Genomic DNA, 16,338 nt, shown 5'->3' with positions numbered 1-16,338 from the left:
CTTTATTCCTCTGTATTTTTACACACTTGATTGTGTCTGTCTGCCTCTGTATATCTGCCTTTATGAAGCTTCAATATGGCAGAAACTTTTAAAAGCAGTTTTGAATGATTATAAAGTGAAGTATTTCTCCTGCTTATGCGAATCAAACATTAAAGTTGCTGTTCTCATGTTTTACAGTGATTCACATGTGCACACGGAAACACTAAGCACTTCAGCACCCAATTCAAATGTCAACTTACACTGCTTACTTAATGGGTAACCAATCAACTCAGCTCAATTACCGGCTCTTTCTCAGGTGTGCAATCACTTTTGTGCTCTTTGAGTCTGTGCATATCAAAGATATTACATTACGTATGAACTGAAGAGAGTGAGAGAGGAAACTGTCTACATATATCTGCTGAGCTAGGGTAGTTGACGGGCAGTGTGATATATTGACTAAGAGCCAACCTTGAAGCCAGGAAAACCTGGTTTCAAGTCCTCCCTCTGACCCATACTGGCTCTATGGCCCTGGACAGGTCAATTAACCCCTCAATGCCCTACACAACTTTTATAAATTGCAGAGAAAATGTTTGCATAGGCAGAGAGAGTTTCATTACTTGGAAGTTCCCCATTTGGTATTATTTAGTCCTTTCAGTCCTGTCCAACTCTTCGTGACCAAAGATACTGGAGTAGTTTGCCATTTCCTTCTCCCACTCATTTGACAGATGAGGAAACTGAGGCAAACAGAGTTAAGTGACTTGCTCAGGGTCACACAGCTAGTAAGTGTCTGAGGCCAGATTTGAACTCACAAAGATGAGTCTTCCCAACTCCAGGCCCAGAATTCTAACCACAGTGCCTCCTAGCTATCTGAAGTTCCCCATAATAATGAAAAAAAAAAAAACCCACACAGGTCAAGGCCCTATACTGCAGATAGTAGAAGCTACAACTTAAGATAGAAGGCTAGCTATAGAAGCTGGCTTTCTGCTTTTCACAGGAGACAAAGTCCAGAAAAGAAGCCAGCGATAATCCCTGCGGCCACAGATATCTGTATACAGTGCACAAAGTATGGATAACAAGCAGGTAGACCAGAACTGCCAAAAAGAGAAGACAAATTTGACTTAGCCCATATCACCAGGAATTGGTGAGATGGCATTGGTGACTGGCCTTCTGGTTCTAGAAAGGCGTACCTTATTCAAAAAGGACAAAAGAGATAAAATGGGATGGTGGAAAGGAAAGAGCATTGTAGATGAAGGCAATGCACTTGTGAAGAAATGGATACATCCTCAGGGGGCTGGGACCAAGAATCATGAAGAACAGTTTGATGAAGAACAATGGAGCAAGACCAGAAGCGATATCGTCTTGGGAGCTTAGTATGAAACAGAAAACCTTGCCAGAAGGAGAAATGGAGCTCAGAAAACAGATCATAATTCCGACACACAGGCATGATGTATATAGTAGTGATGAGCTAGTGTTACCTTAGATAGAGCACCGAACCCAGAGTCAACAGGACCTGAGTCCAAATTCAGCCTCAGACCCTTACTAGCTTTGTCACCCTGAGCAAGTCATTTACTCTCTCTCAGTCTTAATTTCCCCAAATGTGCAACAGGAATAATAATAATACCTACCCACCAGAATTGCTGTGAGCATCAAATGAGATAATATTTGTAAAGCAATTTATAAATTGTAAAAAGTTATATGAATGCTAGCTATCATCATCATCATCATCATCCAGATAATAGGCAAGTCAGCTGAGCCGAAGTAAGCCTTTGTAAAAATAGCCCAGGATCCAGAGCCCAAGGGCTCAGGGAATTGCAGTGCCTCTCCATATCACCCACCAGTCCTGATTTCAGCCAAGTCCCCATTGTCATCATTGAGAGGAGAAACCTCTGTGGAGAAAAGGGCCTACCAGTACACTGGACAGAGTACTAGGTCTGGAGCCAGGAAGACCTGAGCACAAATCCAGCCTCAGCCATTAACTAGTTGTTTGACTCTGGGTAAGTGCTTAGCCTCTGTTTACTTCAGTTTCCTCAGCTGTAAAGTGGGGATAATAATAGTACCATCATGGGGTCATTATGAGGATCACATAAGATAACAATTACAAAATGCTTGGAAAAATGCACTATACAAATGCTTATCCCCTCCCTTCTCCCACCACCAGCCACTACTTACCAATTGCCATCAATAAGAAGATAAGCACAAGAGTCCAGGGAACAGCACTGCCAGCCATGCCCCCCAACTCTGCTTCCAGTCCTGCCCCTAAAGCCATCATCCAGGGGAGTAAACATCGTGGAGACGTGGCCTGTCACCTGCCTCTGCAGATACAGTAGCCTTTACCTCCTCAGCACTCACAGCTACTGAAGACCCAGAAAAGAAAGTCCCTTCTACCACAGTCCGTGGCTCAATAGGAGAGATAGATGTCATTTTTTCCCACGGAAATAACATTAAAACAGATGCATCACCACCTCCTCTGGCACTACTTTGTTCTAAGGAATGCTGGGTCTTTCCATCTGACTTTCAACTGAAACCTCTTCTATGTTTTCTCTCCCTGTTAGAATATTAGCTCTCAGAGAGGGGAATGTTTTGCTTTTCTATTTATATTTCCATTGCTTAGCATGTTGCTTTGGACATAAGAAGTTGTTGTTCAGTCTGTCAGACTTTTGTGACCCCATTTGGGGTTTTCTTGGCAAAGAAAGAGTGGTTTACCATTTCCTTCTCCAGTTCATTTTTTAACATGATGAAACTGAGGCAAACAGGGTTAAGTGACTTACCCAGGGTCACACAAGCTAGTAAGTGTCTGAGGCTGGATTTGAACTCAGGTCTTCCTGATTCCAGACCTGGTGCTCTATCCATTGTACAACCTAGCTGCACCCAATAAGACTCAATAAAAGCTTTTTAACTCATTTATCTATATCTTCTGTGACTTTGAAAAAGGTGAGAATTTAAAAAATTCTTAATTTACAATAAGTCTTACCTTAATGATAATTTCATTTTTTAAAAGGTGAAGGAAGGGACAAGAGGAATGCTATTCTGAAATTCATTCTGACCAGCCCGGATTTTTTTTTTTTTGCAAAATATAGCTAATAGCTAACATTTATACAGCACCTAAAGGTTTGAAAATTGCTTTATGTAAACATAATAGCTAGCATTTCTATGTCTAAAGTTTGCAAAACATTTTAGATTTGTTATCTTATTTGATTTTCATAACGACCCTATGAGGTGGGTGCTAGAATTAATCTCACTTTACAGATGAAGATGAAGAATATCAGACTGAGAGAGGTTAAGTGACTTGCCTAGGGTTACACAGCTGATTTAAGGCTGGATTTGAACTCAGATCTTCCTAACTCCAGGTCCTGTGCTATATCCATGGCACAAAGCTGATTCTCAATAGAAACAAAGGAAAACAAGTAGAAACAATGGGAAAATTGGGGAGGATGGTGGCTACTTATGTTGTGGAATTCATAATAAAGACAAGACAGGTTTGATCTGACTTGCATCCTGGATTTCAGAATAAATAAATATATAGATATATAGATGCAGATATAGACATATAGATATACACACATATGTATACATACATACATATATCTATATGCATGTGTATATACATATACATATCTATAATCTGAACTAATTGTAGCCTTCTGGGGGGAATGGGGGGGGGAAGAACAAAGTAAAAAGTGAACAGCAGAGAACAAAAGAAAACATATAAGGAAGCAAAGGTGGACAGCTCTGAACACAGTGACTAGTATTTATTATATAGGCTTTCTTGAAATGAAAATTAATTGCTGTATAATTTGAATTCTCTCTTATGTTCTGCTGCTCACATGGCAATGCTTTTTTCTTTTCTTATTTTGTATTTGTTTTAGTATTTAAGTTTACAATATGTTTTCTTTTTCTTATTGTGTATTTAAGTTTAAAGTAAATTTTTAAAAAAGAATAATGTTAGAATTGTTAAACATCAGAATGAGCTACCTAACAAATAAGTACAACAGAAAGGGCCTTTTAGCTATGTTGGGGGCTCATAAGGGGATACGTACCCTTGGGGTGAACGGGATAGTGATAATAGGTGATGGAGAAAAGATAGCACTACTAACCTATGTCAGTTTACTCTTTCTGGAGAGCAAATGGCTCTCACTAAGGAAGTCCTATTATATTCTGCAGTTTAACGCAATCAGCAGAATGTTACATAAAAATAGGAAAAACCTGGAGGGCTATAACATCCATACCACCCTTTCTTAACCTTTTTCTTTGCCATGAACCTCTTTGGCAGTCTGGTAAAGCCTATGGACCCTTTCTTTGAATAATGTGCTTAAATGCCTAAAATAAAATACATGAGATTATAAAGGAAACCAATTCTATTGAAACAGTTGTCAAATTATATTTTTAAAAAACCAAGTTCATGGCCGCCAGGTTAAAAACCTCTGATCTGTAAGGAATCTCCTTTACATGTATTGATGTACTCATTGATCACCTACTATGTGCTTCACTCCAAGTGTGCCAACCTGCATGCATCATTACTGAGTTTTGTCCTGCTTATAAAGGACCATTTTCCCAATTGTTCAATATCATCTAGAAGTTTCTCTCAGTCTTCCAGAATATTAACCACTCCACCTAATTTTGTATCCACTGCTAGTATGAGGGACAGATTCTTGATTGCTTTATCCAGATCATCAATAAAGATATTGAAGAGAACGGTTCCCAGAACCACTAGCTTTGGAACACCACTCGATGTGTCCCCTCAGGCTGACAGTGAGTCATTGAAAACTACCCTTTGGGGCTGCCTTCCCAGTCACTGAACAGTGGAATTGCCAAGAGCATGCTTTCCTAACTTGTCAAAGGCAGTGTTAGGTGGTAAAGAATCAAACTTCTTACTGAAATCAAGACAGATCACATCCATCGATTTCCCCTGACTCTGTAGCCTCTCATTCTCTATCATAGGAGGAAATTAAATTGGTCTGGCACTATTTGCTCTTTACACAGCTATGGTGATTGCTACTTAGTGCCATGTGCTCTTTTAGTTACTAGCAAACGGATCATTTGATGATTTATTCCAATACCTTCCCAGGTATTGATGTTAAACTGACTGCTCCATAGCTTCCAGGCTTACCCTCTTTTTTCCCTTTCTTCTAGGTGGGCACAACGCTTACCCGTTTCCAATCCTTGGGGACTTCTCCTGTCCTCTATGATTGCTCAGAAACTACTGGTGAGTAGCTCTGAAATGAACCCTGCCAATTCTTTAAGTACCCTAGGGTGCATGTCATCAGGCCCTGCTGCTTTGAATACATTTCATTTTTCTAGGTCCTCTGACTACTTCTTTCCCTATTCTCCTTTGGCTTTCTATCCTTCCATCACAGTTGGGACCTGCTCCAGTCAGTTGTTCATATCTGATCTTTTCTGAAAAGACAGAAGTAAAGAAGACAGTAAAAGCTTCAGCCTTTTCACCACCCTCTGTTATTCATTTTCCCTCTCTGTCAATTCAGGCAGCAAAATGTTCTCTGGTCCTCTCATTTACGTGAATTTATTTGAAGAATTTTGTTTGTTATTTTGTAAGTCCTCTGCCAGTTGCATCTCTTTTTCATCTTTGGTCTTCCTCCTATTTCCCCTTCGAGCCTTACTCTCTCTGTAAAATCTGTTGATGATTATTTCATGTCCAGGGCACCCTCTCATCAAGCAATTCAGTCTATCATTTATATGAAGGATATTAAAAAAAAAACTGACAGCGTTAATGATGTTCACCAAAAGAGTACAGAGCTCAAAGCATAATAATTTCCAAGACTGACAAAGTATGTTTTCCTACTGAAGGCAGTGGTCATCCTTCACATCTGGCATGGACCTCCTCCTCATCTCTGCCTCCTAGAATCTCTGTCTTCATTCCACACATACTCAAACACCACAAAGCCTTTCCTGTTCTCCCCCACCTCATCTGCTAGTACCAGTCCTCCCAAAAGACCTTGTATCTATTTGTATTTATTCTCTATAAACTATAAACTTCTATCTCTTCAAATAATCTCCCCCACCCCACCCCAATGGATGTAAGTTTCTTGAGAATACAGATTATTTTGTTCATTGGATTTTGCATCCAAAGATTGGTGCATCACATAGTGCCTGGTACATAGCAGCAAATCAATAAATGTTTATTTGTTGATTAAAGTCCAACTCTGAGGCTTTATTATGGAGGTGACATTGAGCTTCCAAAAGCTATGCTAGTGGAGGTCAAGCTCTGACAGATGCTACCAGGCTGGAAAGCCTTCAAGGAAAGCACCTGCCATGCACTGTCTCTGTCATCTGAGGATCAAACTAGCTAAGTGCAGACTCAGAACCCAAAGGTTGGCCACCAAGTGAAGAATTGAAGGTGTGGTTCATGAAACTGTCTAAGGTAGGGGTTCTTAAAGATTTTCTTGCATCACAGACCCCTTTGGCAATCTGACAAAGCCTATGGGCCCTTTCTCAGAATAATGTTTTTAAATGCGTAAGATTGAATACATAGGATTACAAAGGAAATCCATTATATTGAAACAAAATATTTTTGCCAAAATTGTCAAAATATTTTTTAAATGTTCATGGACCACAAGCTAAGAACCCCTTTCTAAGGCATATGAGGAACTATAATCTTCATGGTGTAAAGGGCCACCTGGACAGATGAAATCAGAGGTCTATCAAATTCATTATAAATTATACAAATTATAGTTAAGTGATAGCACAGGTATTTCCCCAAACATAGTGCCAGTTAAATTCACTAAATATTTAATTTATTTGAATTTTCCATATCATTTCCTCTGGATCTCTTCTTGGCCCTGCTCACATTTTGCAGTGTATTATATTTAATGGGATATATTTTTGAGTGTGGCAGCTAGGTGGCACAGTGGATAGAGGGCAGCACTTGGAGTTGGAAAGATTCCTCTTCATTCAAATTTGGCCTCAAACACTTACTGGCTGCATGACAGTGGGCAAGGCACTTAACCCTGTTTGCCTCAGTTTCTTCATCTGTACAATGAGCTAGAAATAGCAAACCACTCCGGTATCTTTACCAAGAAAACCCCAAATGGGTCACCAAGAGTTGAACACAACTGGAACAGCTGAACAAGTTTTCTAGTAGATTTTAAGCTACTTGAGTATAGTAAATGTACCATTTTTCATTTTTGTATCCCTGGCTCCTAGCAGACTGCTTGGATATAGTGGGCACATAATAAATGTTTGTTGAATTGAATTGAAATGAAAAAAAATTTTTATCTTGCTATTTCTCAACCTTACATTTGGACTTAATCTATTCCTTTGACAGTGAAAATCAAGCTCATATCACTGCTTTCTCCGTGTGTGTAGATATCCTATAGATTTGATTGATGTAACTGCTGATATCAATTGCAAATACATGGACTGGAGCTTCATCTGTTTGAGCCAGAGTACACAATTAAAATTGCCTGCAGGCCTGAGAGAGGAGGCCCAGAATCTGGGCTGAGGTTCCACTGAAATAGATAGTAAACTGATGCTGCTGATATCATCTCCTAGTTACCAAGTAAAGACCAAGGCAGAGAAGCCAGCATTGCAAGGCATCCTCCACCTCCCTCCAACAGAAGGAGTAGGCATCAGCCCTCAATCATCTAAATGACTTGAATAGTAAGCTACGGTTTCTTCATGGGATGCAATCAAGGTGCAATCAATGCTGACCATTGGCAAAATAATGAAAGTCTGTCCCTTCTTCCTGTTATGTGCTCTTTCCCTCCTTACTGACAACACTTAAATGTGTTGTGTGAAAAAAGAACTATCTGAGTCAAGTATAATGGGAAAGAAGTTTCTGCCCTCACCAATTCTTATTGCAGCTTTTGGAGGTACTTATGCAACAGCATCTAGACCAGGGGTGGGAAACTGTGGCCTCGAGACCACATGTGGCGTTCTAGGGCCTTGGGACTGGCCTTTCGACTGAGTCCAAGTTTTACAGAACAAATTCTTTTCTTAAGGGGGTTTGTTCTGTGAAGTTCGGATTCAATCAAAGGGCCTTGAGGACACAGGTTCCCCACCCTTGGTCTAGACTCTAGAGAATTCGATAGACTTTAAGGGAATAAGAAGAAGGAAATTGTGACAGCAATTGGGGAATGTTGGACTTGTGAAGACTGGGAAATTAGTATAAAGAAGAGGGATTTAGAGAAATTGGAGAGAACTTGAGGAAAAATTGAAGGATATCAACTGGAGCTGAAGTAGGAGATGAAAGACTCAGTTTGAAGGAAGAAAAGCATTGATGAAAAGGACCCAAGGAGAAGAAGGACTCAAGCAGGAAATAATTGATAAGATGAAGTAAGGAAGAACAGATCAGCAAAACAAATTGCTAAGACAGGATAAGAAGGTGATATAAAACATGGAACTTGGAGTCAGGAAGACCTGAACTTAAATCCTGCCTCAGATATACTAACTGCGTGATCCTAGGCAAGTCATTTAAGCTTTCTGCCTCAGTTTCCTCATCTGTAAAATGGTGATAACAATAGCACTTCCTCCATAGGATTGTTTGTGAAGATCCAATGAGATATTATTTAAAATGCTTTGCAAACCCTAAAGTGCTGTATAAAACCTAGCTATTAGGTAATGGAACACTATTGTGCTATAAGAAATGGTGAGCAAGCAGATTTCAGAAAAACCTGGAAAGGCTTACATGAACTGATGCTGAGTGAAGTGAGCAGAACCAGGAGAACATTGTACACAGTAACAGCAACACTGTGTGATGACCAACTTTGATAGACTTAGCTTTTTTCAGCAATACAATGATCTAAGACAATTCCAAAAGACTCATTATGGAAAAGGCTATCCACATCCAGAGAAAGAACCATGTAGTCTGAATGTAGATCAAAGCATACTATTTTCTCTTTTATGTGTTTTTTGTTCTTTTCTTTCTCATGGTTTTCCCTTTTGTTCTTATTCTACTTTCACTAATGTGGAAATATGTTTAATATGATTGGGGGTGTGGTGGGGATACTCACAGTCAGAGAGACCAGGAAAGCTTCATGTTGGAGGTAACACTTGAGCTAAGCTTTGAAGGAGTCTAGGGAATGCAAAATGTGGAAGTGAGTTGGCTATGCATTCTAGGCCTAAGGTTCCCAAAGTAGGCAATACCATCTTCTGGGGAGCACTGGAATCATGGGGGGGGGGCAGTAGTAGCCTCACATGCAATTTGGGGGCTTTGAATAAAAATAAGGAGGCAGTGGAAGCATAAGGAAAGAAGAGAAGAAAATTTTGAAAAACCATTTGGACATGTTTCATCTGCTGTGTAACAGAGTTAAAGTCATAGTGATTACATTATTTTCAAATAAATGCACAAAATGCAAGTTATAACCAATCAGTGGCCACGTCCACCGTCAGGTCTTAACAAGCAAGTGCTGGCAAGTGAGCATGTTGCATACTGTCCAGCATGCATCTGCAGGAATATGTGCATGTAATGACATACTACAATAGGGGCAGCTAGGTGGTGCAGAGCACCAGCCCTGGAGTCAGAAGGACCTGAGTTCAAATCTGGCCTCAGACCAAACACTTGACACTTACTGGCTGTGTGACCCTGGGCAAGTCACTTAACCCCAACTGCCTAAAAATGAAAAAAAAAATTTTAATTAGAATACGATACTATAAGGTTACATGACACAATATTACATCATCAAAATTTCAATGCAGGAAAAAATCCACAAATTTAAAATAAATTATTCAATTAAAGATGCATTTTTAAAAAAAATATTTTATATAAATATTTACATAAATTTAAAAAAAAACATTAAAGGGTTTAAGATTTAAGATTTTGGGGGGGAGGGGCAGGAAGTGTTGAGTAATTTTTTTTTAAAGGGTGCAGTAGACCAAATAGTTTGGGAACCTCTGACCTAGACAAAGGCACAAAAATGAGAGATAGAATGTCATAGGAGGGACAGCATATAAACCAGTTTCCCCAGACCATAGAATACATCAGTGGTGCCGATCGCTATCTCAAATAGAAATGGAACTACTAAACTATGCCACTGAATATTGACTTAGAAAACTGCATATTAACATTATCTATGTTCTATTACATTTTTATCTATTTTGTTAAATGTTTCCTAATTACATTTTAATCTGGTTTAGCTGCTAAGGAGTATGCAGTCTCCTGCGGGGTATTTGATAAAGGTAAATAATGTGTGATGCATCTAGAAAAGTAAGCTATAGCTAGATTTTGAAGGACATTAAATGACAAACAGGAGAACTTGACCCTTTTGCGGCCTCAAGACCACGGGTTCCCTACCCCTGTCTCTAAACCTAACTGGTTTTTCTGCCTTAAATCTCTCCTCTATTCTAACTCATTCTCTATACAGCAACCAAAATGATCTTCCTAAAAGCTAGGCCTGACTATATTAGCCCTTACTCCGTAACTCTAGTAACTTCTTATTACCTCCAGGATCAAATATAATGTCCTGTACTTGTCATTAAGGACTTTCACAGTCCGGTCTCATACTTTATTTGCCCTCTATGTTCTCTACAATCTAACAATACCAGCCTATTTGTGGTTTCTGAAACAATTCACTCAATCACCCTTCTCCTGATCATTATACTATGTGCTGTCCCTCATGCTTAGAATTGTCTCCTTCTTCACCCCTACCTTAACATTGCTGGCTTCTTTCAAGACTCAGTTCAAACACCCACTTCAACAGAAGACCTTCCCAGACCCCTCAGATTTCCTCCCTGAGGTCAACTTCCTTATTGTTGTTGACTCATGTCTAGCTCTTTGTGACCCCATTTGGGGTTTTCTTAGAAAGACACTGGAGTGATTTGCCTTTTCCTTTTCCAGCTCATTTTATGGATGAAGAACTGAGGCAAACAGGGTTAAGTGACTTGCCCAGGGTTAGCAAGTGTCTGAAGTCGAATTTGAACTCAGGAAGAGGAGTCTTCCAGACTCCAAGCCCTGCACTCTGTGCCACCTAGCTGCCCACAACTTCCTTCTACACTGTACTGTATCTATTTATCTACATATTATGTAAATTCCTCAAGGTAGAACTGCTTTTGTGGTTTTGCCTTTCTTTGAATCTCCACCATTTAGCACAGTGTCTGGCAAACAGTAGATGCTTAATATTGACTGATATGAAACTATTGTAATCAGTGGTGATATCCTTTCTTCTGCCTATAACACATTTTTTAGCACTCAACTCGTTAAAATTTATGAGGTTGGAATTGTCTTACTTGCATATCATATCTTTTTCTAATTTTTATTCTTTTAGCTAATTTAACTAATTATAATCTTTGTTTTATCAAATTGGTGGTCTTACTTATTGTACTCCATATTTGAGGAATGATACTTTGTAACTGAGTTTTTTCATATGTTAATCACTCTATGCCTTTTCTAATATTTTCCCAAAATATTTGTGATATATAGGTAGCCATATTATAATACATTTGACAGTTCATTTCAGAATGAGCAGGGATGTCTGTTGCACAGGATGGACATCAACTCTGACTATCTTTCTGCAATGGACCCTTGGTCACCTCATCTTGTACTGCTCATCATGAGCTTATGAGAGATGATCTCTCAGAAGTGAAGCCTCCTCAAAGGGTCAATAGTTCTTGTTATTGTTTTCAAAACCCTCCCCTGCTCCGACCCTGTTTTTAAACACATAGAAGAAAGAATAGCCCTACCCCCAACCTGAACTGCTTGCCCTTGCAAAACTTCCCACCTTTTCTTGTCTCTGGGCAAACTTGTGTCTCCGTGAATAGATTGTGCCCCCTGAAAGCCCAGCCAATGGGATAAGGGGAAGGGAGTTAGGGAGGAGGAGCTCGAGTTAGGGTATAAATTAGGCTTTCTTTCTGTAACCAACTCCTACTCTCCTGGCCGTTGCACAAGGTGACAAGGGGCGGTACCCTTTCTTATGAGAAAGCAATAAACTCCTTTCTGCTTTCAAGGTATCTAAGCCTTTGTTTTGATTTTGAGAAAGTGGTCTTTGTCCCACACAAGCATAAGAAAAAAGGCCTCTGAGAAGAAAATGGTGGCACCATTTTGGTGGCTTATGTGCTACCATGTCGTCTAGGATGAAGAAGCAGAAGAATTTGATAAGATCCTCTAAAACACATTGAGATATAATCTGAAACCCAATGAGTTCACTTTGAAGGTGAGGATGGGAAATACACACACACACACACACACAGAGACACTATAATATTCTCAGGTTTGAAAAAAGGAAAAGGTCAAAGGCTTATAGATGACTCAGAAACCTCATACCTACTTATTTGGTTATTTCAAAAGAGAGTGGGAAGGTACTAGGCATGGCAAACATGGCCCAGGAGCTAGGGATAAAAAGATAAAAATGAAATAACCCCTGCCTTCAAGCAACTTCCTTCTTCAGACCTCAAGCCCAGTGTTCTTTCTACCATATCTCTATGCCTTTCTAGATTTAAAAATCCCCTACTTAGAGAAAATGTGTCAGGACTCCACTAATGTCACGGACATTTGTCCTGCAGAATCAATTGAAAAGAATCGAGCAAGATCTTGTCAGTTTTACCTGAGCAAGAACAGTCTTAATTCAAATATTATTTTGCTTTAGATTTGAGAATTCTCAAAAGATCAAGTTGATAAGCATTTACCAACCACCTACTATGTGCTGGGCACTACGCTAAGCCCTGGAGACACACACACACAAAAAAAAGGCAAAAAACTTATCTCTGCTCTCAAGAAGCTCAGTCTGGTAGTAAAATCCCAACCTTCTTCTTCCTACTCAAGGTACCTCAGGTAACAAATTCTACTCATGCAGATACAGCCAGATAGTAAAGTAGGTCCAGAAAAAAAAATTATGATATCTTATTATTGATTCATCTGGGGTATGTCTGTTGCCTGAAAGATTTAACTGAAACATGACAGAATCATTATTTGTAACTTATGTTTTCCTTTCAGGTTATCCTCCAACTCTTAAATGGCCTTCTCCATCTTTAGGTTCTCTTAACCACATATCAATGATTGTGATGAATTCCCTTCCTCCATAGCAAGTATAAATAACATCAACAGGCCCCAGCCTTTCTAATCAGATAAGCTCTTTCACTTCCAACAGGCACACCAGGAAACCAGGAAATTATTTGTACTCAATATTGATCATACTGCAACTATAAGTGGGAATAGGGAGAAATACTTTAGATTTTTCCTGGGTGATGTCAATTAAATGATATTTCCTTTACATTTTATCTTGGGTTTCTCTTTTTTTCTTTTTCTAACATGTCTCTTGGATTTTTTTTTCCCCAGGAAAACTTTCCCATAAATTCACAAAATGTTCCAAAGCTCAGTATAGGTTTACACCCTGAGAATTTATTATTCATGAAATAGACCTTTTGAAGTCTGATTTCTCAGTATTGATGTTTTATCTTTAAACAGTGAACATGAACATTGGCTCAAAGGTCCACTGACAATCACTCAGGAATAACTCAGACGTTTGTGTCTAGGCAAGGTCTCCCCTACACAGGGAACCTTTTGTAAATATTAGTTACTAGAATCGTAACCCTAATAGATGTAGTTAATAATTATCACAATGTGCCAAAACTGCACAGTTTGCTCCCTGATTACAATATTAAATTGCTATTGAGCTGTGGTATTTGCTTCAGGCAATACGAGTGAGAACCCCCCAAAGACTCTGCCTGGCCTCGCCACACAAAAATGGAAAATGTACTTCTGCACACAATACGCAGGCAGCACTGGGGTTTGCCAGAAAACAAACACAAAACTCAGACAATAGAAGGAAAGTTTTATCAGAGCTGAAGTGTCCTTGCACTTGGGAACTGTCATCTCTCTAAAAGAAAAACACACACACACTGGATAGCAGTTTACATGGCAGGCCATTACCATGGCCCAGTGACTCATGATGTAGATAGAGCTGGCTGCACAGCCAGAGCAAGCTTTGTTTTATTTGCTTTTGATTACGTCTCCGGATAGCAGAGAAGTTGGGGGCACCTGGAGAACAAGGGCAGGCTTAGGCCTCTAGGAGAGGAGAAAGAGAGAGCTTTGAGTTCCCACCACCCTCTTCCTTCCCTGACAGGTCAAGTAGCCTGGACAATAGGGCAAAGCTTTTGAGAGCAAGACTGCAATTTAATTGAGAGGTATCATTAACGCGAGGGCTGCATATTCAAAAGCACGCTCAATAGGGGCATTTGTCAGATGTAGCCTCCCCCTCACCCACCCACGCACTGCCTCCCACCTCCATATTTGCAATTAGGAAATGCTTTTACTGGAGACTGAAGGCAGGGGCAAATGAGTGGTTAGCAACCAATTTACATGTACAAACAGGAGCGAGGTTTGCCCACACCGGGGGCAATATGCATAAACATATTGTGGGTAGGCTTACCCCTGTGCCATCCTAAATACTGCTTTAAAGTAAGGAGACTGAGGGGTGTGAATGTGGCAGTAGCAGGACCGGAAACTGAGTCGCTTACAGAGACTGATTAAAACAACACAATTCAGCACAGTGGATGCAGTTTTTTTTCCTTCATCAATCCATTTATGCCAAGGCCAATAAGTCAACTGTAAATGGTCTTTTGGGGGATGACATCAGATTCCACCCTGGGGCTATTGCCTTGGAGAATGCCTACCTTCCTTCCAAACACTGCTCAGGGGGACACCTGCTCCAGGCTGTTCTTAATCTTACCAGTCATTAGCTCTTTCCCTTCTCTGTCTCTCCCAAATTGCTTTGTTGCTTACCTGTAAGCATTTACTTACTTGCTTACATGTTGCAGCTCTTCCCCATCATCACCCCAGGAATATAGGGCAAGGCCTGGGATTTTTTTGTTTTGTTTGGGTTTTGGCTTTGTTGTTGTTGTTGTTGTTGTTGTTGTTGTTGTCTTTGTATCTACCCCCAGGTCCTGAAAGTGTGTCCTTGAACAAACAGCCCCTTAATTGATGTTGACTGAATTAAATTTAATTCTTAGCAAAAACCTTGTAAGAACCTGAAGACTTCCTTGATGACTTTGTGGTGCTGAGGATCATTTATTTCTATGCCACTGCCATCACTTTCTAAGTCCTAGTGACCAGAGATGATGAAAGACAGGTAAAATTGACTAGTACCATGTTAATGGATATTTTTAAGCCTTTGTTTTTTCTCTTTTGCTTCACTCTGATTAATGGCTCTAATGTTCCTGTGAATTGAAGGGAATGGCCATGCCCAATGTCTTCTGAAGACCATGCTGGGTGGAATAAGAATGCCTAATTCTGAGTGCCCTTATAGCTTCTCCCTAATGATACCTCCTGTAGGAAGGAAACATAACTTGAATGTACGTCCAGTAGTCCTCAGAAACTTACCAATGAACTCTGGACTATGCTAACCATTTTTGAAGATAACCAAATTATTCACTCATGAGTCAAAGACAGTAAAAGAGAAAGGCTGGAAGGTGTTGCTCAAATGCCAGAATGATGCTGAAAGGAAAAAAGAAAAATAACAGTTAAGGGAATAGAGCCCCACCCACCCATCCTTCCTCTAGAATAAGCAGTAGGCCAAGGGGCCAATTCAACATTACTACAAGTATCATAGGTTCTGATAGCATGAAATCATAAAATTTTGGAGCTGAAGTGGGCATTAGACGGGTAGAAAAAGCATTTAGTGCTTATTATATATGTGTATATATGTATATGTATGTGCATGTATGTATGCAAGCCTACCCTCAAAGGTCTTATATTCTAATAGGGGAAAGGCAACACAGAAAAAGGAGACGGAGAGGTAAGAGTTGGGACATAGCAATATGATTTGGAAATGGTGGCCAGGAAGTGAGATGGAGACCTGGTTCCAGTCAAGATAAAGTAAAAGTTTATCTATCAGGGTCCAGAGTGGATCTAGGGTACAGGGTGGTGAGAATGATGACCAAAATACAGGCAGCATGGTTGGGAAATGGCAGCCAGGACCTTAGACATCATCTAGTCTACCCCCTTACTTCATGCATGGATTCTTTTAGATGTCATTTGCAAATAGGAACATGTAGAAAACCTCACCCTGTGAAATATTAGGCTCCCAAAAACTCAGGTTGAGGATCACTCAAAGAGCAATGGACAGACAAATGATGGGCATGAAGAGAATGGGGTAAAAGGTGTCTTCCTGTATGATAGGAAGTAGGAAGGAAGAGAAAGAAAGAAAGAAAGAAAGAAAGAAAGAAAGAAAGAAAGAAAGAAAGAAAGAAAGAAAGAAAGAAAGAAAGAAAGAAAGAAAGAAAGAAAGAAAGAGAGGGAAAGAGAGAGAAGAGAAGAAAGAAAGAAAGAAAGAAAGAAAGAAAGAAAGAAAGAAAGAAAGAAAGAAAGAAAGAAAGAAAGAAAGAAAGAAATGAAGGAAGGGAAGGAAGGAAGGAAGGAAGGAAGGAAGGAAGGGAGAAAGAAAGAGAGGAAGGAAGGAAGGAAGGAAGGGAGAA

Source organism: Phascolarctos cinereus, unplaced genomic scaffold (genome assembly GCF_003287225.1).
Source record: "Phascolarctos cinereus isolate Bilbo 61053 unplaced genomic scaffold, phaCin_HiC Scaffold_4;HRSCAF=312, whole genome shotgun sequence".
Lineage (NCBI taxonomy): Eukaryota > Metazoa > Chordata > Mammalia > Diprotodontia > Phascolarctidae > Phascolarctos > Phascolarctos cinereus.
Note: the sequence above shows the minus strand (reverse complement) of the source record.